Genomic DNA, 25,090 nt, shown 5'->3' on the forward strand with positions numbered 1-25,090 from the left:
AGGGGGTTGGACTAGATAACCTATAGTACAAGGTCCCTTCCAACTCTGTTGGTTTGTTATCTGTTTACAGTATAATCTCTCTGACCCGAAATTTAAACTTATTCACATATATGGAAATCTCTGTATCTCAAACACTGCCCTAAACCTATTCATTCATTTATATACTGTTGAACTTCTTCATTTTAGCCTTACTACATCAATTTATATTGTAAATTTGTAGTAAATACCATGCAACTAATGCAATTATCCTGAAGGTGATATCTGGGATGATGAGCAATTATGTTTTAATTAATGATAAATGTTAACTAGAGTACACAGAGACCTCTACCAATGTTTTCAGCATGGAAGCTGAAATCCCACAAATTAGCTACTCAAGAATGATATTTATGAAATACTGAGCAATTCACACAAACAAGCAGCCTCAAAGTTATCCCATACACACATCTTCCCCTCTCTCCCAAAAAAGAACCAGTTTGTGTTTTCATAACACATATAGTACAGGTTGGTATTTTATTATAGTGCAATAATATTTCAGAAACTATGTATACATAGGAAAAGGCAAATTCTATTTTGCCATTTTCATTAGGTAATGGTAACACAAAGCTTTTGGGCCACTGTCTCCTGTATTTTGTACCTTATGAATTAATTTGTAAAGATCACATTGATTTTCTGATTTTTAGAGAAGGGTGGACTTTTTTCTTCCTGAGCCCAGGAGCAGATTTAGAAAATGATTTCTTATGGAGAGAAGGATATTTCTAGGGTAAAATCAAACTCAAACACCTGAAGTTCCAAACCTACCAATTAAGAGAAAAAACTAAATATATATTAGCTGATGGAAAGAGAATAAAAGGAAAATGGAAATCAGTATCCAACATTGAAATCGCTTCAAATATAATGGTAGCCAATTTCACCAGCAGAAAACGAAAATCTATAGAGACCCATATTAGTTACATTTTAGAATAAAAATGGTTCCCAAACTAAGCAAATAAAGGCATATTCCTTCAATTCTAAGCTGAATGAAGAAAAATGAGGATCTTAAAAGAACTAAACTAAGATCCAATCTAAACAGATCCACTTAATCCTTTTGATACAAACTGATTAAAGGAATTAGCCTCACAAATTATTTGAATTTGCGACATTAATTTAAAAATTGAATTGCTTTTATGATTTTAGAGAAGTGTGTGTGCATAAGAAGTGTTTGTGCATAAGCGCACAAACGTGCCTACCGTTCCTGTCCTATTGTTTTTCTTTTCTTCTTCCTATATATATGCCTATACCTCCTTATATTTACTCATATATGTGTTTATATACTATATAATCTTTTTGTATGATACCTACATATATTGTTGTGACTAAATAAATAAATAAATAAATAAATATGTTTGAAAAGCCACAAAATCTTTCAATCAGTTCAAAGACACCCATAATTTGGTGGCTTGGTTTGAAGAATCATGGTCTGAAGTGATGATTCAAATACATAAATCATTAGATGAACATCTCAGGACTTTCAGCCACAGTAAATATGTTATTGCTTCAGCATATTCAAATAGCTTCTAGATTACTATTAAAAATCTCTGCAAAGCTTGGGATGTAGAAACAGGGTATTTGATATAGAAAAACCCTTATTTTAATTCCAGCAACTAAAATCTACCCTGCCTCTATTCTAGTGGTGATATCTGAACCGGTTTGCCACTGTTTTGCTGGCCGTGCATGCGCACTGCGTGCCAAATGTGCGCTGTGTGCGAATGTGCAGTGCACACCAAATGCATGCTGCGCGTGCACACATTCACAATATGCACCAAAGACACACATGCATGCGCAATACACACCAAACGCGCACTGCACACAGAAAAAGGAAGCTTGGGAAGGTAAGTAGAACAGCAAGGGGAAGAGACAGCTGTGCCATGTGATTTAGATACACTAGAAAGCAGGATTTCCTGCTTTCTAGCAATTTTAAATTGTGCAGCATAGCAGATCATCAGAAATACCGGTTCGGAGGAACTGGTAGCTTTTTTTTATTACCAGTTCACCGAAACTGGTAGTTTTTTTATCACTACCGATTTGCCCGGACTGGTACAAACCGGTAGCATTTTACCACTCCTCTATTCTATTCATTATATATCAATTTGTTGCTGAAAGCAGAACAGATTTTAGATAGAGAGTTTCTGACAAAGCTAGAAATATGGTGAATTTGTTCATTGCCAATCAGAACCAAATTGTACATAAGTCATAGCAATGATATAAGCCCTCAATAAAAAAATTAGAAAGTTTTCATGATTATAGATTACAAATTATAGAAAACCCCAGATATGTATCTGTATCTTAAACAGAAATAACTGACATCGCAACGAGGTGGCCATTCCAAATGCACACACACTTCTCTAAAATCATAAAAACAATTCAATTTTTAAATCAAGCAATCCCATTTTACAAATATTTTTTAATGATCTAACTGCCTTAAAATCTTATTCATAAGAGCCACCTTGTTGTAGTGATAAGATATCAGTCCGGAAATCTGGACACCATGAGTTCTAATCTTGTCTTAGGCACAAAACCAGTTGGGTGACCTTGAGCTAGTCACACTCAGCCCAACTCTCTCAGTCTAAAGAAAAGGTTTGGCAGTGGCAAACCAGTTCCAAAATCTTTATCAAAAAAAAACAACTTGTCCAAGCAGTCACCAGGAATTGATGATGACTTGAGGACACAGAAAAGTAAGAAAAAAGAAAACAAAAAGGGGAAAGAAATTTTTTTGCAGACTCTGCCACAAAACATTCAAAATTCGTCTTTTTGAATTGTTGACTGCACATATGTTTGAAGATTACTGAATTAGTGCACTGTTTCTCTTCTAAACAGAAGCAATCCGCTGATTCATTCCTTGATACATACACTAAGAGATTGGGTAGATCATAGATAGCCTTTTTTTTTTTACTAGCATGCAACTTCTGGGGGAATTGCTGGACCACTGCTGCTTATGACTATAACTTGTTGCTGGCAATCCTTATGATTTACATTGATATATTGATCATCAATTGTGTTGTAAATGTTGTACCTTGATGAACGTATCTTTTCTTTTATGTACACTGAGAGCATATGCACCAAGACAAATTCCTTGTGTGTCCAATCACACTTGGCCAATAAAAAATTCTATTCTATTCTATTCTATTCTATTTTACTCTCCATCTAGCTTGCTTCCCACATGGTTGCTGCCAGTCCACTGGCTGCCTCCTTACCAAGAACAAGATGAATTAGAGAATTAGTTTCCATTTAAAAATTCCCCAGTGTGGCCTGATCTTGCCAACAGCAGTTACACAGAACAAAAATGAATAATGTTTCCTTTCCTCCAAATCTCTTTTCACTGCATTCAGGCAGTAATTTCCCCTAATTCTTCAGAGCATTTTCTTTGCAGTTTATAGTCTTGTGGATCATTCATTTCAAGGATAAAATCAGAACTCTTCAGAAACAATAACGCTTCAGTTCTTAGATGCAAACATTGCTTTATGTGCTTCACAATAGCAATGCAATATTAATGAAAACTGATAACAAACTTAATATTCAACAGACACAAATATATTTAACCTAACAAACTACAGTTGGAAAAATATTCTCATGAAAATAATGTGTGTTTAGTCTGTGTGGCCAACTTTCCAAAGATACTTTTGATAGGACTAGATATCAAATAGTTACAGTCTCCTACTTGGAAATAAAGCAGATTCAAATTAGAAAGCTAGAGTGCCCCATAGAGCTGATCTTACTGAAACTGTGCGATGATAGCTGGAAAAAAAAAGAATGAAAGAAATTCAGATTAGCTCTGCCTTAATGTGAGAGGAAGGAAAGAAAATGCTGTTGGGACTCTTTTTAAGATTTTGCTGCAATAGCCTATATCAATAAAAAAGTACTTCACTCTTTCCTGTTTGTGTCTGTTTTCTGACCTGGTCTACCTCAGCAGGCTGACAACATGAAAGCAACTATGCTTTTCTTTAAAGAAGAATGTAGCATTTTAACTGTATTATTCCTTCCTCTGAATAAAATAATAGTATGCAAATATTTAGGGGCATTGGACACATTTAGAATTTTCAAATCACAATGTGGGCATTAAAATGGCTTCCATGGGAGCCCTAATAATTGCAGAACTGTTATCATGATGACTGTAATCAAACATATATTAATCATTTTGCCAGTCCCTAGATGTCCTCTCACCCCACTACACACACACACACAAGACACACAGCTTACGTTTATTCAACTCTTATGGTGCCTATGTAGAACCCAGAAGCACTGAAGTTATGGAAAATGCCATATTTCCATTTTTATAAAATGGAAAGAAATACAGAGAATAAAATAGAGAGAGAAAGAGAGGGAGGGAGAAATAATTTATTGCTAATATGTTTATTGTCCTGTTTTAGTTGATTATATATTAATATAGTCAACCATCATTGACAATTACAATTGACAAATAAGCAAATTTGGCCAAATCTGGCCAGCCATTAAAATATGCAGAGGCTCTTGTGAAGATGCCCATGCTATCAGAAGTTTATCCTTCTAGTATGTAGAATCCTTCCCTCATGGAACATATTTCCATATCCTTCTGCCCACATTTAAAGATCTACATTTGACTCAGCATTTAATTTGGTTTTCTTTTCTGCATTTTTTTAAAAAAAGTGATTGTTTAATTTTTTAATTTTTATTTATTTATTTGTCAAACACAACAATATATATAAGTATAAGCATGAAATAATCATACAAATTGGATACAACCAAAGGGAACACTAGGACAGAAACGGTAGGCACGCTGGTGCTCTTATGCACGCCCCTTACAGACCTCTTAGGAATGGGGTGAGGTCAACAGTAGATAGTTTTTGGTTAAAGCTTTGGGGATTTTGGGAAGAGACCACAGAGTCAGGTAGTGCATTCCAGGCATTAACAACTCTGTTACTGAAGTCATATTTTCTACAATCAAGATTGGAGAGGTTCACTTTAAGTTTAAATCTATTGTGTGCTCATGTATTGTTGCGGTTGAAGCTGAAGTAGTCTTTGACAGGAAGGACATTGTAGCAGATGATTTTATGAGTTATACTCAGGTCATGCCGAAGGCGGCGGCGTTCTAAATTTTCTAAACCCAGGATTTCAAGTCATAAGGTATTTTGTTGTGATCAGAGGAGTAAAGAACTCTTCTTGTAAAATATTTCTGGACACACTCAATTGTATTAATGTCCAAAAAGAGGTGTGAGCTCCAGACAGGCGAGCTGTAATCGAGAATTGGTCTAGCAAATGTTTTGTATGCTTCTGGAGAAGAAGCTACACAAGATTAGGTTTACAACTCTTAAAAGCCTTTTTGGCGATGTAGTTGCAGTGGGCTTTGGCACTTAGATCGCTTCATATGAAAACTCCAAGGGCTTTGACGGGGTGAGGGTCATCTACAAGGTCATGTCCATCAAGCTTGTATTTAGTGTTCTGATTCTTTTTTCCAATGTGTAAGACAGAGCATTTGTTGGTTGAGATTTGGAGTTGCCAAGTTTTTGACCATTCCGACACAAAGTCAAGGTCTTTTTGAAGAGTAGCTGCATTGTTGGTAGTGTTAAATAGTTTAACATCATCGGTGAAGAGAACACAATTACTTATAATATGGTCTCAGATGTCGTTAATGTATAATATGAAGAGTGTTGGTCCTAGAATGCTGCCTTGGGGGACACCGCTATTGACAGGAGCAGGATTTGATAGGGCACTGCCTATTTTGACCACTTGTTGCCTGTTTGACAGGAACACAGTTATCCAATTATGGAGGGGTCTGGAGATGCCGTAGGATTTTAGTTTTAGAAGAAGTTTGTCATGTACCACTGAGTCAAAAGCTTTACAGAAGTCTATGTAAATTGCATCTATTGCTTTGCCCTGATCAAGATTTGTAGTCCATATGTTTTTGCAGTGAAGAAGTTGTAAATTACAGGATATTTTTTTTCTGAAACCAAATTGTTTGTTAGACAGTAGGTTGTTTGTTTCTAGGTGGAGGGTGATGGATTGGTTGATGATTGATTCCATTACTTCGCAGGTGATGCAGCATAAAGAAATTGGTCTGTAATTTTCAACTAGGCTGGGGTCTCCTTTTTTGAAGACAGGGATGACCATGGCTAGTGACCATAGTTTGGGAAGGGAGCTGGTCCGAAAGATTTTTCAGTAAGCAAATGGTTGCTTACTGATTAGAAAGTGAGGTAAACTCAGATAAAGTTTATTTTTGAAGTTTTCATAAAGACCGTTTAAATAAAGTCTTCAGAAAAAGTTAACTCAGTTAGCGAATTTCTCTTTTTATAGGTTTATTTTGCTTTCTTGGCTGAAACCAAATAACAATATGATTAATCCTGCACTCTCTAGGGGCCTTTGAGTATACATGTTTTTGAAGAGCACTCTCCCTCAGCTCCATTGCAAATAGCTTTTGAAATTTAGAGAACTTTGAAAAGCAATGCATGAAACAACATAAAGGTGTGCTGTTAAAAGAGAGAAAATGTTTAAAAAATTCACAGCGTGTGTTCTTAAGTAGCATTTTGGAACCCAGCCATATTTCTTATTCATCTTTACAGAGAAAAGAAATGCAAGCCTAGAATTCTAGATTTATAAGGTTACATTTTTACTACCTCAAGTTTCACTTATCTTAATATTACATTTAAATCACACAAATGCAGAGTTGTAAAATTGGCAGTTTGGGAGCTTTTAATTATGTTTTATTACCAAAATTTAAATTATCATACAATACAGTGAAAACTTGAACAACAATAAAAGTCAATTATGAAATCTTATTACATTTTTACACTGGAGAACCATGTATTTTGACCAATGATGATCGTGAGTATCAAAATGATAATGTTTGGCCAAGGATAATCATAAATATCAGAATGATAATGTACTGCATAATGTTAATATATTCCTTATATCTATTAAAATTATCTAACTTCTTATATGTAACTTCTTATATCTACCAAAATTCAATATTATTAAAATACAGACCCACCTTCCTTCCTTCCTTCCTTCCTTCCTTCCTTCCTTCCTTCCTTCCTACCTTCCTTCCTTCCTTCCTACCTACCGTCCTTCCTTCCTTCCTTCCTCCCTCCCTTCCTTCCTTCCTTCCTTCCTTCCTTCCTTCCTTCCTTCCTTCCTTCCTTCCTTCCTTCTTTGAAACAGTAGTAAAATAACAGACATATATCTTTAAATCAAAAATTGTTAATTGTAGGGTTATACATCCTTTAAAAATTATTTAGGAGAACTAATTCAGGCCTGCTACAAACACAATCTCTCTTTTTCTACAAAAGCTAAAAGAAAGGTGTTTTTTTAAGAAGCTGAATCATAAAAGTCCATATGATTCTTAAAGCTTTCCTAAAGCTTGAAAAATGCTTGGGAAAAAAGAGGGACTGGGGTAATGAATAGAAGAGAGGTGCTGTGTTTGTTCCCACATGAGGTCTGAAGCAATTTCTCATGTTATTAGTTACTATCATTGCAATTTCCTTCAGGGAGAATATTTTTTCTGTGTAGAAATGGCTATGTGAAACTTCTTTCTTTCATTGGACTGAAAGAAAAGTGAAATTTGTGGGTGAGATATTTCATCTAAATGGACCAGAAATGTGCTTTTCTAGGAATATATACTAAAGTCATGCAGCCCATTTTCTGTATAGCAGAAGTCTAGTTAAATACACAAAACTAGTTTTTACGTTTTCTGTCTATAAAATCTGTTTGTAGAAACAATATTGTAGCAAATAAGCAAATGAGTAACACTTACACACATTCTGCTTCATACGTCATGATCAATATTCTTCACTAAACCGATGATTAAAATTACATGGAGTTCCAATGTTTCAAGAAAATTAACAAAAGGGAAGTTATCATGGTGTGTCTTTCTCAGTGGGTATGTCTATATGTGTGTGTGGATTTTTTAAAAAGAGTTTTAAATTTGTCTTTTAGGCAAAGAAAATTTATTAGCTAAGATATAGTGACCAGATGTCCCGCTTTTGACGGGACAGTCCCGCTTTTTAATAATTTGTCCCGCGTCTCGCGGCAATTCCAAAAAGTCCCAATTTTTTTTGTTTCACTCCCATTCTGAAAATGGGAGGCGACAACGCAAGAGGAGGAGGAGGAGAAGGGGGAGTGGCAGAGAAGGGGGCGCGAGAGGGAGGAGAGACGGCGCTTGACTTCAGCCGAGAGGAAGAGAAGAGCAGAGGGGAGAGCCGAGCCTGCCTGGAAGAGCGGAGAAGCAGCAGCCGCTCCTCCTCCTTCAGACAGGTGGCAAGACTCAGCGCGCATGCACAGCCCCCCCCCCCGCAGTCAATGGTGTCCCGCTTTGCCATCGCTGAAATCTGGTCACTTTAAGCTAAGAGCCTGCAGCACTAGATAATACCAAAGGAACAAATAAAAATATATAAAGGGCACAAATATATTAAAGTGTGAGTTACTTAGCCTATAGGGATGTCACTTTTTAATTCCAGTGTATAAACTATTAAAATCATATTTTAGATGAATCCTATAAGATAGCTGTGATATCTCATTCCCATTGAACGACAAGGATTATGAAAATAAAAATTAATTGATAATTAATAAATTGATAAATAATAAAAGGTAAAGGTTCCCCTCGAACATATGAGCTAGTCGTTCCCAACTCCAGGGGGCGGTGCTCAGCTCCGTTTCAAAGCCGAAGAGCCAGCGCTGTCCAAAGGCAACTCCATGGCTGGCATGACTAAACACCAAAGGCACATGGAATTCTGTTACCTTCCCACCAAAGGTGGTCCCTATTTTTCTACTTGTATTTTTAACATGCTTTTGAACTGCTAAGTTGGCAGAAGCTGGGACAAGTAATGGGAGCTCATCCTGTTACGTGACACTAGGGATTCAAACCGCTGAACTTCCAACCTTTTGGTTGACAAGCTCAGTATCTTAGCCACTGAGCCACTGTGTCCCCTTCCTTCATAATAGCTATTTGAATAACATTCTGGTTTGCACCTAGGGAGCTGAGAATCCAGTAAAGAACAAAATCAGTAGAGACAGTTTTGTCAGTCAAGGCTCTATATAGTTTAATACAAAGATTTAATGTTAAGTGTTACATTATTCAGATAGTAATGTCTCAGATAAAAAAAAGAATTACAGAAAAGATGTGTCTTAAGCGGAGCACCTACTGAGTATTGAAACTGAGCAGTACAAAAACACAAACAAATTGAAATCAGCAAGAAGAAAACTGTAAACAACATCCCCTTTGATTTTAACCAGCACATTACCACTTACTGAGTTGAATGGATGAAGAACCTTAATGTAGTACTAATGGATTAGAAGAGCAAGAGAAAACCAAGTCTGTAAAGATTAATATTTTGGAACAGGATTGTATCTAGTAGGTTTTTTTTCTTAAGGGGCTACAATGTTAAGTTACTTAGTATATGTCTAATCTCTTTATATATTATTGCTTTACACAGTATATTAAAATACAATCTGAAAATGGATTTTAGCCTAGGAACATTAGAACAGGGACCTGTTATTTTCCTCCTTTAAGCAAATACAGTTGTTTTGCAATTGGTTTAAAACCTCTGCGATTGGAAATAATTCTGCCATTTGCAATATCAGTGACAAAATCATAAGATGTGACTATAATTATTTAAGAAGACAATAATAAGAAAGCACACTCACCATCATTACCTGTATTTCTAAGAGAGCATTTAGATAATAAAGTTTCTTTTTGTTTATTTGTATCCCATTTTTATTATTTTTTACAAATAACTAACATCAACACATCTTCCTCCTCCTATTTTCCCCACAACAATGACCCTGTGAGGTAAGTAAGGCTGAGAGACAGTGACTGCCAAAAATCATCCAGCTGGCTTTCATGACTAAGGCAGGATAAATAAAAACTGAATGCACCAATTACCACACCAAGCAAGAAGAAGACCTCTTGCGCACAAATTCCAGTCGTACTTTTTATAATTTTGTGAACAACAAACTTAAAGACTCGAGATCCATCCCACCACTAAAAGATTCTAACGACAAAGAATATAATGATGAAACAGTTAAAGCAAACCTCTTCAACACATTCTTTGGCACAGTCTTTGTTAACAGTAATGACTTATATCCGACATTCCCCAATCGTACCAACAATGAGTGCAACGACCTAACACACATAGATTTCATAGAAGATAATGTTGAAAAAGCCCTTCGCAAACTGAAACCATCCCTATCTATTGGACCATATGGACTATGTGCATACTTCTTAAAAAAGATTTCCACTAATATAACAGAACCCCTAAGCATAATTTTTGAAAAAGCTTTCACAACCAGTTCCCTTCCCAAACTTTGGTCACTTGCCATGGTCATCCCTATCTTCAAAAAAAGAGACCCCAGCCTAGTTGAAAATTACAGACCTCTCTTTGCTGTGTCACCTGCAAAGTAATGGAATCTATCATCAGCCAATCCATTCCCTCCATCTAGAAACAAACAAACTACTCTCTAATAAACAATTTGGTTTCAGAAAAAAACTATCATGTAATTTACAACTTCTTCACTGCAAAAACATATGGACTACAAATCTTGATCAGGGCAAAGCAATAGATGCAATCTACATAGACTTCTGTAAAGCTTTTGACTCAGTGGTACATGATAAACTTCTCCTAAAACTAAAATCCTATGGCATCTCAGAACCCCTCCACAATTGGATAACAGCTTTTCTATCCAACAGACAACAAGTGGTCAAAATTGGCAATGCTCTATCAAATCCTGTTCCTGTTAAAAGTGGCGTTCCCCAAGGCAGCATTCTTGGACCAACGCTCTTCATATTATACATTAACGACCTCTGTGACCATATTACAAGTAATTGTGTTCTCTTTGCTGACGATGTCAAACTATTTAACACCACCAACAATACAGCTATCTTCCAAAAAGGCCTGGACTTTTTATCAGAATGGTCTAAAACATGGCAACTCCAAATCTCAACCAGCAAATGCTCAGTCTTACATATTGGAAAAAAGAACTAAACACTAAGTACAAGCTTGATGGACATTACCTTACTGATGACCCCCACTCTGTTAAAGATCTTGGAGTTTTCATATCAAATGATCTAAGTGCCAAAGCCCACTGTAACTATATCACAAAAAAGGCCTTAAAAGTTGTAAACCTAATCTTGCGTAGCTTCTTCTCCAAAAACACTACACTACTAACCAGAACATATAAAACATTTGCTAGACCAATTCTTGAATACAGCTTAACTGTTTGGAACCCATACCACATTTCTGACATCAATACAATTGAACATGTCCAAAAATATTTTACAAGAAGAGTTCTCCACTCCTCCGAATACAACAAAATACCTTATGCCACCAGACTTGAAATCCTGGGTTTAGAAAATTTAAAACTACGCCACCTTCGACATGACCTGAGTTTAACTCATAGAATCATCTATTACAATGTCCTTCCTGTCGAAGACTACTTCAGCTTCAATTGCAACAATACATGAACACACAACAGATTTAAGCTTAATGTTAACCGCTCCAATCTTGATCGCAGAAAATATGACTTCAGTAACAGAGTTGTTAATACTTGGAATACACGACTTGACTCTGTGGTCTCTTCCCAAAATCCCCAAAGCTTTAACCAAAAACTATCTACCATTGACCTCACCCCATTCCTAAGAGGTTTGTAAGGGGCGTGCATAAGAGCACAAACGTGCCTACCGTTCCTGTCCTATTGTTTCCTTTCGTTATATCCAATTAATATAGTTATTACATACTCATACTCATATATATGCTTATATATTGTATAATTATTTCATGCTTATACTGTGTGACAAAATAGATAGGTAGGTAGGTAGGTAGGTAGGTAGGAAGGTAGATAGATAGATAGATAGATAGATAGATAGATAGATAGATAGATAGATAGATAGATAGATAGATAGATAGACAGACAGACAGACTGACTTGAATTCACAGTTGCTTGCTTTCTAGCCTGGTGCTTTAACCACTAGAACAAATTGGAACTTTTTAATTTTGTTTGTTCTCTCTGTCTTTAGCTTAGTTCTGTACCAAATTTCCTGATAATATGGGGGGGGGGGAATCAAAAGCAGTTCTGCCTGCAATTTGGCAGTTCAGATCTCACCAGTCTCAAGCTTGACTCAGCCTTCCATCCTTCCCATGTCAGTTAAATGAGGACCCAGATTGTTGGGGGCAATATGCTGACTCTGAAAACTGCTTATAGAGGCCTGTAAAGCACTGTGAATTGGTGTATAAATTTAAGTGCTATTGCTGGATTGAAAGCATCAAAAACTAAAGGAAGTGAATGGTATATTACACATATCTGGTGCTTCCACTTTGATAAGAAGAACTGCAGATGAATCTTGCCTGAGGTTCCAAAATGTTACTGTTAGCATTAGGTACAGGATTATATCACTCAATCATTCTCATTCTGAATGATTATTTAAGAAACAAACAATCCTTTCTCAGTTGTTCTTAAACATATTATTTATACCCACTTCCATATGGGAAAAATTTAGAACACCTGATCACATATGGTTGCCATTTAAGTGTGTAGTTGTGTCATCAAGTTCAGAAAGAAATGTCTTGTCTTATTCCCTTCTGAGTTTCTACTGTTTTGACCGACTTTGATCTCTTGAGTAAATATTGTGTCATCTTTCATAAAAACACAAGCTCTACTCCACAGAGATTTATTGGATATTGCCTTTTAATTAAGGCACTGAAAAATAAAAATTAATTAAGAGGCTACTCATTACTGAAAACGAATAAAATGAATAACAAAGAGAGGCGTGAAAAAGAAAATAAAATAAAAATTCAATACTCTGAAAGAAAGGTTATCATTTTTATCAACTTTAAAGACATTAAATATTTGTCTTTTTTAAACATATAAGAAGGGTAAAATTATTTTTTCCATGTATAATTAATGTTCTTATCCATAGGAATACATTGTTGAGAAGCTGCAACTGCTTACAGATAAATCTTCTCATTTCTCTGGTATTATTTATCTCCCAGCTATATGTCACTATTCAAAAAAAATTCAGTTGCATATAGCTTTTGAAGAACATGCCTGTAAAAGACCTGTAGTAAACCTCATTTGCATTTATGTATTTTTCTATTAAACATGCAATCAAAAGGCTCATTTTTGTGGATATTTTTTTTAAAAAAAATAGATAATCAGCTTTCTATTCACTTCCCTCTGCACACACACATACAGATGTCATAATAGGTACCATTAACTATAAAATAGTCTCAGCATAAAGTATTTTTGACCATTATATTCATTAATATATTCAGTCAGGCTCACAATCTGGTACACCACACTTTTCATATAAAGTGGGATAGAAATTTTTCAGTGGGTATTTATTGTATAAAACATGGAACAATGAAAATTTATAGTTTCATTGGTAACTTCATTTGGTTTTAAGATTTTTCTAAAACTCAGCCAGATACATATAAATAGTTAATTCTTCCTAGTGTGTAGAACCTTTTCCTGTTCTAAAAACTAGATTGCCTGAAGTGAAATGATGCATAAAATACTCAAAACCATTCTTTTTCCCCCTTCATAGAATAAAAGGGTCCATTATCTTTTGTAATTTTTCAGTTTCACAGGAGTTTCTTTATCCAGTGTGAATGTTTGGATAGGAGTAATATGTGTTCTCCATAATAATCCATTCAAAGTATTATTTCGTCTTCAGGAGTATTTATCTCTTTCTCTCTCTCTCTCTTTTTTTTAGAACTTTGTTTAACAAATTATAACTCATCTTTATTCATTTTTAGTTCTGTTAAATAGCTATTTTCAAGGAATCAAATAACAGTGAAATTTCAAAATTAATTACATGTTGCATAGAACATTCATTCTCCATATTAAGCATACTGGGTTAGTGAATTAAATGTGTTTTGTAATATGAGACAAAATGTTGGCGAGGGCATGGAATGGTAATGGGAAGAAAAATGGAAATAATATGGTTGCATATCTAAGCAATTAGAATAGAGCTGGATGTGACCCAAAAGAGTCTTCTCATCCAATCCCCTACGCAAGCAATTTGATCCTATACAATTTGAGACAAGTGACTGTCCAGTCTCTTCTTAAAAACCTCCAGTGTTGAAGCACCCACAACGTCTTAGGACAGGCTGTTCCACTGGTTAATTGTTAATCTTGAAAACCCAGTGGTCCATCTTGACCGTTAATAATATAACTCTCCTTTAGGGGCAGCTTCTTTAGTATCCAGTTCCACTTTTTTTTTCCCCCAAGAGTGCACCTTGACATTTATACTTTTTCCCAAGCTGTTTGAGGCCCCTTTTAGAAGGTATAGTAAGAATGGCGGATTGACAAATCTATCTAGTTCATGTTTAATTTAGTTTAGCTTTATTTTTATAAGAAATTCTACTTTCGTGTTTTTCTCTTATCAAGTCAGGGTAGGTCATTAAAATTTCAAGCCTAGGCATGCCATTATCATGCTGACATTTTAGAGCAGATAGATGCCAAACAATATTTCCAAAACATCACAATATGCTGACTGATGATGCAGACTAAATGAAGTAGAAGCTTCACATACAACCAGTCATTCACCACTCTTTCACAGAATTAAAGCCCTTTTATTTAAACAATGTTCTTAATTTACACCGTGTGTGTGTGTGTGTGTGTGTGTGTCTATTTGTTTGAATCTTTCCACTTTAAACTTTCAATTACTTGACTGACTGCAAGGGTCCTGTCAAGAACAGGAAATGATTTCCCAGTAGTTATATGATTATACTCATTATCTTCAACTTTTCTGTGAAACAAAATGCATAGATTACAATTGCTAAGGTAAACATATTATTTTGTACTCAGCTGGTTCTTTTTGTATTTAGAACAACTCAGTCATAAAGACTAAAGAAAGTTTTATGACAAAAGATGAAAGAAGTGTATGTGACTCCAGACAATAAATTTGATAAAATTAGCCACTTATAAGCATTAATTAACTTCACTAGGGAAGACAGCTCATTCTAACAATGGATACTGTATCTCCCTATAGCCACTATACTAACTCCATAGAAAGATAGCTTGGGTGCATATGAATTCTATGCATACATCATATATATACTTCAGACATGGATCATGGAGCAACCTAATTATGACTATGCAGAAACCATAAAGCATAGAATACCAGTTCATAGCCAACAAATACACTGTGGATAGTTTACCTTCATTTTAAATAGTCCTATGCATGTATAAAGGGATGCAGTGGCTCAGTGGCTAAGACACTGAGCTTGTTGATCAAAAGATTGGCAGTTCAGCGGTTCAAATCCGTAGTGCCACGTAATGGGGTGAGCTCCCGTTACTTGTCCTAACTTCTGCCAACCTTGGTACGTAAAAAATGCAAGTAGAAAAATAGGGACCACCTTTGGTGAGAAGGTAACAGCGTTCCTTGTGCCTTTGGCATTTAGTAATGCCAGCCACATGACCATGGAGATGACTTCGGACAGTGTTGGCTCTTTGGCTTTGAAACAGAGATCAGCATCGCCCCCTAGGGTCAGGAATGACTAGCACACATGTGTGAGAGGAACTTTTACCTTTACCTTTATGCATGTATAAGGGAGTCCTGGTTTGAACAAGACAACTTAAAATATGCACAAAAATACTTAATTATTATAGTGTCAAACTATGTTTTACATCTTACAGGGGGAAAAAATCTTGCAGGTAGATTAGCTTTTTAGCCAATCTAATGTATAATTTTTATTATTCCTTCTCCTTTGAGTATTCTTATGTGTCAGAAGACTGGGGGAAGAATCATATCCCATCTTGCATGATATTTTTTGCAAAAAGGATAAGCACCACAATCCTTGATAACTGGGAAGAGATTACCTCATCCACAGAGAAGCTGGGGAAGCAAATACTGTTATACCATGCCAATTCTGTCAACCACATTAACCATGAATCCAAGGGAATGTATCAAATAAGTATTTTTTTATCCCATTAACAAAATCTTCTAGTTATTTGTAAAACAGTTTGCTACATTAGATTTAGTTCAGAATTTAACTATGTTAATTAAGTACGGAATACTATATTTAAAAAAATATTTTGTTTTGAATGGGTATTCTTAATATTCAGCTCTAAAATGTATACTATTTTAATATTTCATGTGGATATCAATATAAGTATTTATACTTTTCAAGATTACAACATTTACCATTCTGTCTTTCTAACTCTTCAACCATGTATTTAACCCAATTCAGGAAATCAATTTTGGTAGCTGTGTTCCATGCTTCTCACACTTTTTGCTATCACCTATTTGAATCTGGCATTACTAAAATACCACAAATAACAATACTAAAAATAACAAAATGAACAGTATTCACTAAATAACTTTTTGTAGCATTCAAACATTCTAGACAAACAATATGAAATCCAGATTGTGGTTTGAAAAGTAAAAGGTAATAGAAATTATTTAATACAAAAAAATGGCATTCCTCTAATGTAAACATCAGAATTCCTAATAATATAACATATGCAACATATCAGGCTGATAAACATATTAAATCATATTCCTTCCTCTGTTTTACAACCACCTGTGGATACAGATTACAACCACAGGATTGATGAACAATGGTTAATAATTCTTTCATCCACACAGTTTCTTAGTGGAAATTCCTCCAAAACTGGTATTTACTGCTATTGATTATTTTATGAATAAAGAACTGATAACTGACAGCTATGAATAACTATTGAAAAGGAAAACATTTGAGAATGCTAAGATAAAATGTCATTTGTATTTGGTGCCATTTCTGTAATGACCTATGTATTGACAAAATAATTTATTTAGATTACTTGATGTATTTAGAATGATATAATACGGAACAATAAGAAACAGCTCTTCAATTTCTCTAACATAACCTATTATAGAAATATGTTTGCATCTTTTTCCAAATTCTAAAAAAGGTTAGGCCAGATATTCTACTATTCTCTCTTGGCATCACTTCTGAATGCCTCTTATTATAGCTATGAATATGATGCTGTTTTGAGCATTTTTCATTGTGTACTACAATATGGCCTTTTTATAACTTGAAATTCCAAGGGAACAATTGGTTCTTAACATTAAAACAGCTTATAGCTGTACTCAAGTCTGAAGTAAGATTTAACATATGCTTGACTGAAAAATGTATTTAGTCATATTTTAGACAATTATGTATGGTAGAGCCTTAGCTGCGTGAATTGCTCATGCCGTATTCGCATTGTGATAACAATTAGCTATTAAATTAAGCAAATTTACTAATTATATCCCATTGCAATCAGAATTTGTTTTCTGAATATTTATGGTAAAATAGCTATTTAAGAAAATTAATTTTTCAATGAATTATCCTGCGATAGTGATTTTTTTAGTATCTGAGGAGAGTAAGATTCAGCAACCTAAGTTCACTGGATGACACTGAGCAGCACCATACTCTTTTGGTCTAATTTGCCTCACAGGGTGGTTGAGTTAAAGAAATAGCAAAGGATGTAACCATAGTTGCCATTCTGATCTACTTGGAGTAATGGTGTAATAACAACAAAACAAAATAGTAACTTGGTCCAAATAACAAGTTTATACAACAAAAACCAATCATAAAACAGCCTATGTAATCACCTTATGGTTTGTTATTGGTCTTAGCAATTTGGAGACAATTAATATAAAGCTATTGCATACACAGGACACAAATTCACTAACTCTTAACATCTCAGTGCATCTAAATCCTAAAATTGTAGAAATAAGTGAAAGATTATTAGAATTATTTAATGATTTGCCTGAATCCATGAGCTTAAGTTCACTCAACTTTAGGTTAATATGTGGAATACATTCATGTGGATGTATGCAGAACAATCCTTACTAAAGTGGAATCTCCAGTCATGCAATAAGTCCTTCCTTCCTTTTTTTCTATTTTGTTCAATATAAAGGAGTTTATAACTAATGGGCAAATGGATAAACATGGTGAATTTTAGATCTAATCTGTTAAGATCCATATCCCTACACAGCAAGAGTCCTCATGAATTCAGGTAAATACCTGAAGAAGTTTCACATATAATATGCTTATTTACACAGAAATAATTCTGAATCAAACTTACCTTCACACATTATAAAGTTTATTAGTCCTCCATTGAACATACAATATAATATAATGCTAGTATTATTTTCAAATGTAAAAAAAAACTAGACTTAGCTCTTTTTCTTACTTTCTTCAAAGTATCTGAATACATTTATTTATATTAAAAATCAAACCTGGTCATGATTTCAGTTATGCAGGATAATGAGCAATATTAAAGGATGACAAAATTTTAGTGTATTACTCTCAGCACTTCAAATAATAATTTATTACCACAGAGGTTACTTTTTTTGGGGGGGGGGGGAAATGGACAATCTTTCTACGTGGAAACAAAATAGGTATTTCAGAACCAGATTCATAGATTATTTAAATGCTAGATTCAACACTGATGAATGAAGATCAAGAGAAAGACTTCAGTAATTAGGATGATAAGGTGCTACAATTGTACAATTATGTACCTTTCAAAATAATTTCTGGAGCTCTTTCTTCATACCTTTTGAGCTGCATTGTGTTGATAAGAAGCAACTTTAAAAGAGAAGGTTGAAACTAGAATGTAGGAAAGACTTGCTCAAGAAGTCTATTCTATCTACCTGTTCTTCTAATTAGACTATTGTGGGCAACCATTTTGTCTTATCAGTAAATTAACAGCAAAAAAACAAAGAACAAACTTCAGTTTTACTTTTTCCAGACTCTTCCAGTAATATTACAACCTATACTCTCTTTCACAAGAAAAAAAAATGAACTTCAGTGAACTTAGCTGAACTAATTCCTGAACAATTACATACAGAATTATGCTACTATTTCTTAATGCAGCACCTATAACTTTATAGGTCATATCATATATTTATGGAACTTATAAAAATATAAATTACAAGGCATATTCAAGGACAATGGGTATTTTTTAACCTATAGTAACAAAACATTTAATCTGTGTGATAGTAATCACTGAAAAACATGCTTATAAGCTTGAGCCCTCTACATGTCTATACAGGCACTGCAAGAGGATATATATATATAGAGAGAGAGAGACACAGACAATATATATTCTCTTATGTCTCTGTGTGTCTGTGTCTAAGTGTGTGTGTGTGTGTGTGTATGTTCATATTATTTTTCATAAGCAAATATAGAAAAAGGATACTTCAAGATTGTTGCTTTCATATTTCACCTGAAAGGGCATAGAAAGTTGGAAATATGCCTGTTTTCAGGACTGAATAAGAATCCATTTGCACACTACGTATCTATGTTTGTATGTATGTATGTATGTTATTATGCTATTATGCTAATATGCATTTTTTCCAAGCTGAAATTTCAGCATAAACATAACTCAAGGATTTATCACCAAAACTTTTCTTCACTGAATTAAGCAGCTGTTAATCTTACTTCCTGCTGTTTCAGAATTGCTGACAACCTTGAAACTATTATTTTAGCAGATGTTTGGTACTAGCAGCATATATCAACTTTTAACACAGAGCATTAAAGTAAAACTGACAAAAACAAAGCAAAGAACTTCACATTGCTTTGGAATATATTGCAACTGAGTTTTTTTGCCATTCTTTCCAATACAAACAGTTTTTGTTATTGTTTTAAGATGAATTAGGCATAGGGGAATATAGAAATGGTTTAAGTATCGTGTGTATGGGCGAAGATTACCAAATAATCTACAATGGGATGCAGTAATGGCTGAGGAGTTAATTTGTTTCTTTGGTTCAATTTAGTCATCTGCCTCCCCACTAGCTATAAAATGTTCACTCTTGGGAAAACATTAAAATCATATGAAAAATACTCCAGCTTGTGCAGAAGGAAGTCTGGAAACTCACATAAACTAGCTTTCTTCGGGAACAAAGCTCTGAATAAAGAACCATGAGGTATAAAAGCATAAGCTCTTTCAGTCATCTCAGTTCTAGCTGTCCTCAGTTACCTTCTAACTGTATTACAGAAATGGAACTTCATACATGTATCATCTTCTAGCCTGAAGGAAGGCCTGATACTGACCAATCAATATTGCAGAAAAAACAAATCACAACTTTCCATCCTTAGGTGACCTTGAGGATTATAGGGTGAAGCCCTTAATAAAATTGAATGGTGTAAGTTTTGTACTGAAATATCTTTGTTTGCAGTATAGAAATAACAGTGTATGTTGTTCAAAACCCCTAAACCCCCATAACTCCTCTGTTTCTGTCATAAGAAGATATACACATAAGGGGCGGGGAGTGGTGGTGAATCAGACATTTATTTTGCGTGCCCTTTTTAATTCTTGCTTTGCTCATTGTTTCCCCAATTATTTTTACACACTCCTTTCTCTCTTTCCAGAAAAATAGAAATGTATTCACCCCAAATGTTTTTACATTTGAATTTCCAGGAGATCTTTTAATTAAAATCCATCAAAGAATTAATCCAGGCTTCTTGTTCCTTCCATATTATGTATATATAACAAAATGACATTTTTAAAAGCCCACCATCACATCTAAAAGTGTGCATGTGGGGGGAAAAAAACCTCTGCCACCGAGTGACCCTCTGGCACTTTACCAGGGCTTTCACTTCAACCTAAATTCATCTCTTGTTTACAAATGTTCATTACCCTCCTTCAAAATCACTGAAGTAATTCCTCATCCCCAGGGTTGTCCTGAATTGGTTCAAGAATTAACCAGTTTATAACTTTCTCTTTTCCATTGTGCTATCTCCAAACTTTGTTTGCTTCGCCTGAAATAACCGTTCCAACCAAAAAGAAGAAATGCATTTCAAGTCCAGTTTCTTCCTTACCTGATTGAAGTCACTAAAGCCCACGAAGAAAGGAGGTGGGGGGGGAAAGCGTTCTTCTGTCCCTTTTGTTTTTCCCCTTGTGGAAAGATTGCACCTTATTATCACCAACGTCTGTTTTTAAGTACAGCAAATGAAAATATCAAAAGGTAAAACGTTGCAAAGGTGGCGGGTGAAAGAAACCCAAGTCCGGGATCAACTCCGAAGAAATTTCCTCGTTCAGTAGGGCAGAGAATCTCCTTGACGTCCGATAAGCTCCTTTGCCAAGTTGCTTTTGTGTGAAGGTTGTGAAGGAGGGGAGGAGTAAAGCCTCCCGGCGCAGGCGAAAACAAGAGGACGGAGCGGGGAATCCCAGATTCAGCACCAGCAGCCCCGTGGACAGCTCCTTCCCTCTCCAGTTCAGCTCACGCACTGAAGCCGGCAGCTTCTCCGTCTCTCCTCCTCGCCCACCCCGTTGCTACCGCTAAGCCCCAGCGGGTCCCGCCTCTCGTCGCCTCCCCTGTCCAAAGCCTCGCGTCAGCCCCAGCTCTTCCTTTATTTGCATAGGAGCTGAGAAAGGGGGCAGCTGCAGACGGCCCCGTGACCAGCCGCCGTGTAATGACAGGCAAGGGCTGCCGTCAGGTTCTGCAACTGGTAGCAGCAGCCGAGCACGGAACCAGCTTTGGGGGATGGGGAGACGGGAAAAGCTGTACAAATAAACGCGGCCGTCAGAACTACACCGGCGATTATGTGCTTGAAAGAAAAAGAAAGCTAAAGCGCCGCCACTTTTGTGGTGGAAGGCGGAGAGGCGGGGGGGGGGGGGAGGAAGGAAGTAAACGAAACCTTTTCTTTCCTGCTGCCGAAGAAAGAAAGGAAAATAGTAATGAAAAGATGAGGAGGAGGAAGAGGAGGAGAAAATCCCGGGGGAGGGAGACGCTCGGAATCTGGTCCCCCGACTTTCCCCCGACCTAGGCCGTCTTGAAGAAAGGGCAAGAAAGTGTGAGACTCAAGGCAGTCAATTTTTCTTCCGCTGTTCTTTCTCCCTCTGGCTGAAGGCGGCAAAAGCTTAAGTAGCTCCTTCCGATCCTTCCTTCCTCTTCCTCTTTGGGAGACAGAAAACTGAAGGAGCAGTTTCTTCTTCTTCCTGTACCTGATGTGAATTCTCGATCCAAGAGTATTCTGATATAACCTGCTCTTGAGACAAAGGGCTGTAATAAATAGGGAGCACTGGGGGCAGTAAATAATCTAGTTTCTACCTATGTGGAGCTAAATTAGCTTACTCTTCCATTGAAAGAGTCCAGGACAGCAAATTGAGATAATAGTTATTCTCCAAACCATACCCATCTTTTGCTTCCATCTCTCCTTAAGAATAAAGTCCATCTTAACCTCTGCTGTGCCTCAAAAGCTAGGGTTGGCATGCAGGTAGACCCATTCCAAAGAGAGAAAAGGAAGGTGGGCAAAGCATTATTTGTCCAGGGCTTGCTTTTAAAAGAAAGAAGAACAAAATATTGGATGAAGGTAGCAAATGCTTCTGCAAGCAATAAGACAGATGTAATGTCACTTATCTTATTCTCACTCTCATTCTGTCTGTGTAAGAATCTGTGCAGTTGGATAAGATTCTTGCAAAGAAGAAATTCCATTATTTTAATCTTATTGTGCCTAGCTGGGAAATATGGTAGGAAGGATTGGCCCTCTAGTGCTGGAAAGCGAATGAGAAAACAATGATTGCTTCTCCTTTTAGGCATTACAATTTATGGCCCTGTTCATAGAAGGAGGCACCGAATCTTATTTGCTGAACTGAATTATTCCTGTGACAGCATAAAGTTGGGAAATCCTACTGTGCCATCCAGAGATAGATGGTGATTGAGAGACAACAGATAATGCTTCTACACAATCACCCACTAAAAGATTGCACAAAAGATGGTTGCCAATATTTATGACTGCTCTCTCTTCCTTTTTCCTCTGTGCTATGCAACTTGTCTTTATACTCATCTCTCTGGGTAACAAAATGTAAAAAAGTACACTTAGCACAGCAATTCAGAAAAAAACAAGTTATTCAAAGCAAGTTGTGATCTAGGAGGTTTTAAATCTTCTTGATGATTCCTCCTTCTTAATAGTGAAATGGATTGAGAGTAGTTGTGGGTTTTTTTAAAGATAGAGGACTTTGTTCTTCCTGGAAAAAAAGAAGAAAAGAGAAGAGGTTACCTGGTTTGGGAATGAAAACTATTAAAAAGCTATGTCAGTTTCTTCTACTGCCAACGTCCCCTGATTTGCCTATACAGTCTGAGCTACTTCTGGTAAGGCTTCAAGTTCTTTGCCTTGAGTAGGCCTTTGCAGTTTTTCAAATTCTGCTTTTTTGAATACTGTACTTCATGTTATAAATCAACATTGTTCTGGTAGCCTCTGTTTCCATTATTTCTGAGTCTGGATGTTGCTCTTTTCAAAACTGGTTCATTCTTTTTAGATATCCTCTTGTTGGACTCGATTTATAATAACAGTTAATTATTTCTTCGTGTTCAATGTTTGTATATTTGGATAAAGATGGGTAAACACCTTTTCTTCCCGTAGTCCTGCAACTGCTGGCCTTAGTTGCTTAGACAATAGTCCTGATTTCTATATGTCCATTTGTCAACTGAGGTCCAGGAATGCCAACATCTAGTGAGATTCTTGTTGACTTGACAGAGAACCAATCCAGTACAGGTTTCTACAAATTACCGTACAAGACACACCTTTTTCCTTCCTAAAATTTAGGTGCGTCTTATACACCAAATGTAGCCCCTCCCACTCACTGGCCCCCACCCTTCGTCCTCTGCCTCCCAGCAGTTTACCTCCTTGCAGCAAGCAGCAAGAAGGAACAGCCCATTTCAGTTTCAGCACAGCCTAATTAGCACAAGTTGATTGGATTGGCCTCCCGACTCTCAGCTGTTTTGCTCTCAGCTGTTTTGCAGGGGCCTCTGCTGCTTGCTGCAAGGAGGTAATTGCTGGGAGGCAGAGGCAGATTTCTTTTTCTTGTTTTCCTCATCAAAAAAGGTACGTGCATCTTATAGTCCGGAGCATCTTATACTCTGAAAAATACGGTATGCCTCACCATATTGTTTACGGAAAGACACTGTTTTTTTGGCTTCTTTGATAAAACTTGTCACAATATGATTAAACTGCCGGTATAATTGTCATTTTCCTCAGAGCAAACAAGCCCACAACTATGTCAAGTTAGTGCATACCAAGGGGATTATTACTATTATTAATTATGGAAGTAATATATAAGTAGTAAAATAACATAGCAGAAATAACCTATGACCCGTAACACAACACTATTACATTGACTGAAATATACAGCTCAGAAAAGAACTGAAACATAAACTTTTCACTTGGAGCAATGGATCTTACCATTATAGTTATGGAAATTAACAATTTTATAATAATTAAATTGTGGATTGTAAAAATTTAGACCATAAACAGATGTTTGCTTTTAAACAGCACAAGGTCTTCAATATTACAAAAGCAAAGTAAAAGTAAATTATGATTTCCATATACAGTATCAAGCTATCATTTATTTCTGCAATGACATATGTAGCCTTCTTTCATAAAAGAAATATAAATATGAATATATATAATTTATTAGGTATTTTAATTACAAAGTAAAATCTAATACAAATTAAAATAAAAAGAATAGAAAGACAACAAACTGTCTAAAAACTGAAGAATTAAAAGAAAAGCAAGAATATAGTAAAGAGAAAAAACTATAAAAAGAACTTATAGCCTTCATCACAAAAAGTATAAACAATCTTTGTAACTCTTCAGCCCCGTCTTAGTTTACAAGTGATCCCTTCATCCTGTAACACATCTCTTATCTATAGACAAATACATAAATCATATTTTTTCAGTGCTAATACTAACAGAAATTCCATTAAAAGTTACCAGAACCACAAACTTATTTTAACCTTGAACAAATAAACCAACTTTGTATTCCTTCCTTTTACTTCTAATAATCTTTAATCCATTCAAATAATGTAATTTCTTCTTTGCATAGCTCACAATTTTTTTCAAAATTTTAACAAGGTTCTTCTGTAAATCATATATAGAAAAATATTATCTGGGTCATTATCTTGGTTCATTACTTAGGTTTCCTTTTTGATTTTGAAAAAATCAAATTGTTTCCTTTATATATCCAGTGAAATATCCTTTTCCATGTCAATCTCATAGCCTGTCATTTGTAGATCATTTGTAGATCCACTTTGATGCCATCTCTGACTTGTCATATACAATGTGTTCATCATTTCTTCCATAACATCTTTTGGACTTAGACTATCCATAGGTTG

General features: G+C 35.7%; 1 protein-coding gene across 1 annotated transcript in view; it reads right to left on the reverse strand.

Moving 5' to 3' along the window:
- FSTL5 (follistatin like 5) overlaps nucleotides 1–21,175 on the reverse strand; it is a 473,869-nt gene extending 452,694 nt beyond the window's left edge. The window contains exon 1 of the mRNA XM_058193148.1: nucleotides 20,796–21,175. The gene's annotated coding sequence lies outside the window, so the exon portion shown is untranslated. The remainder of the gene's footprint in view (nucleotides 1–20,795) is intronic.
- Between the last annotated feature and the right edge of the window lie 3,915 nt (nucleotides 21,176–25,090).

This window comes from Ahaetulla prasina, chromosome 8 (genome assembly GCF_028640845.1).
Source record: "Ahaetulla prasina isolate Xishuangbanna chromosome 8, ASM2864084v1, whole genome shotgun sequence".
Lineage (NCBI taxonomy): Eukaryota > Metazoa > Chordata > Lepidosauria > Squamata > Colubridae > Ahaetulla > Ahaetulla prasina.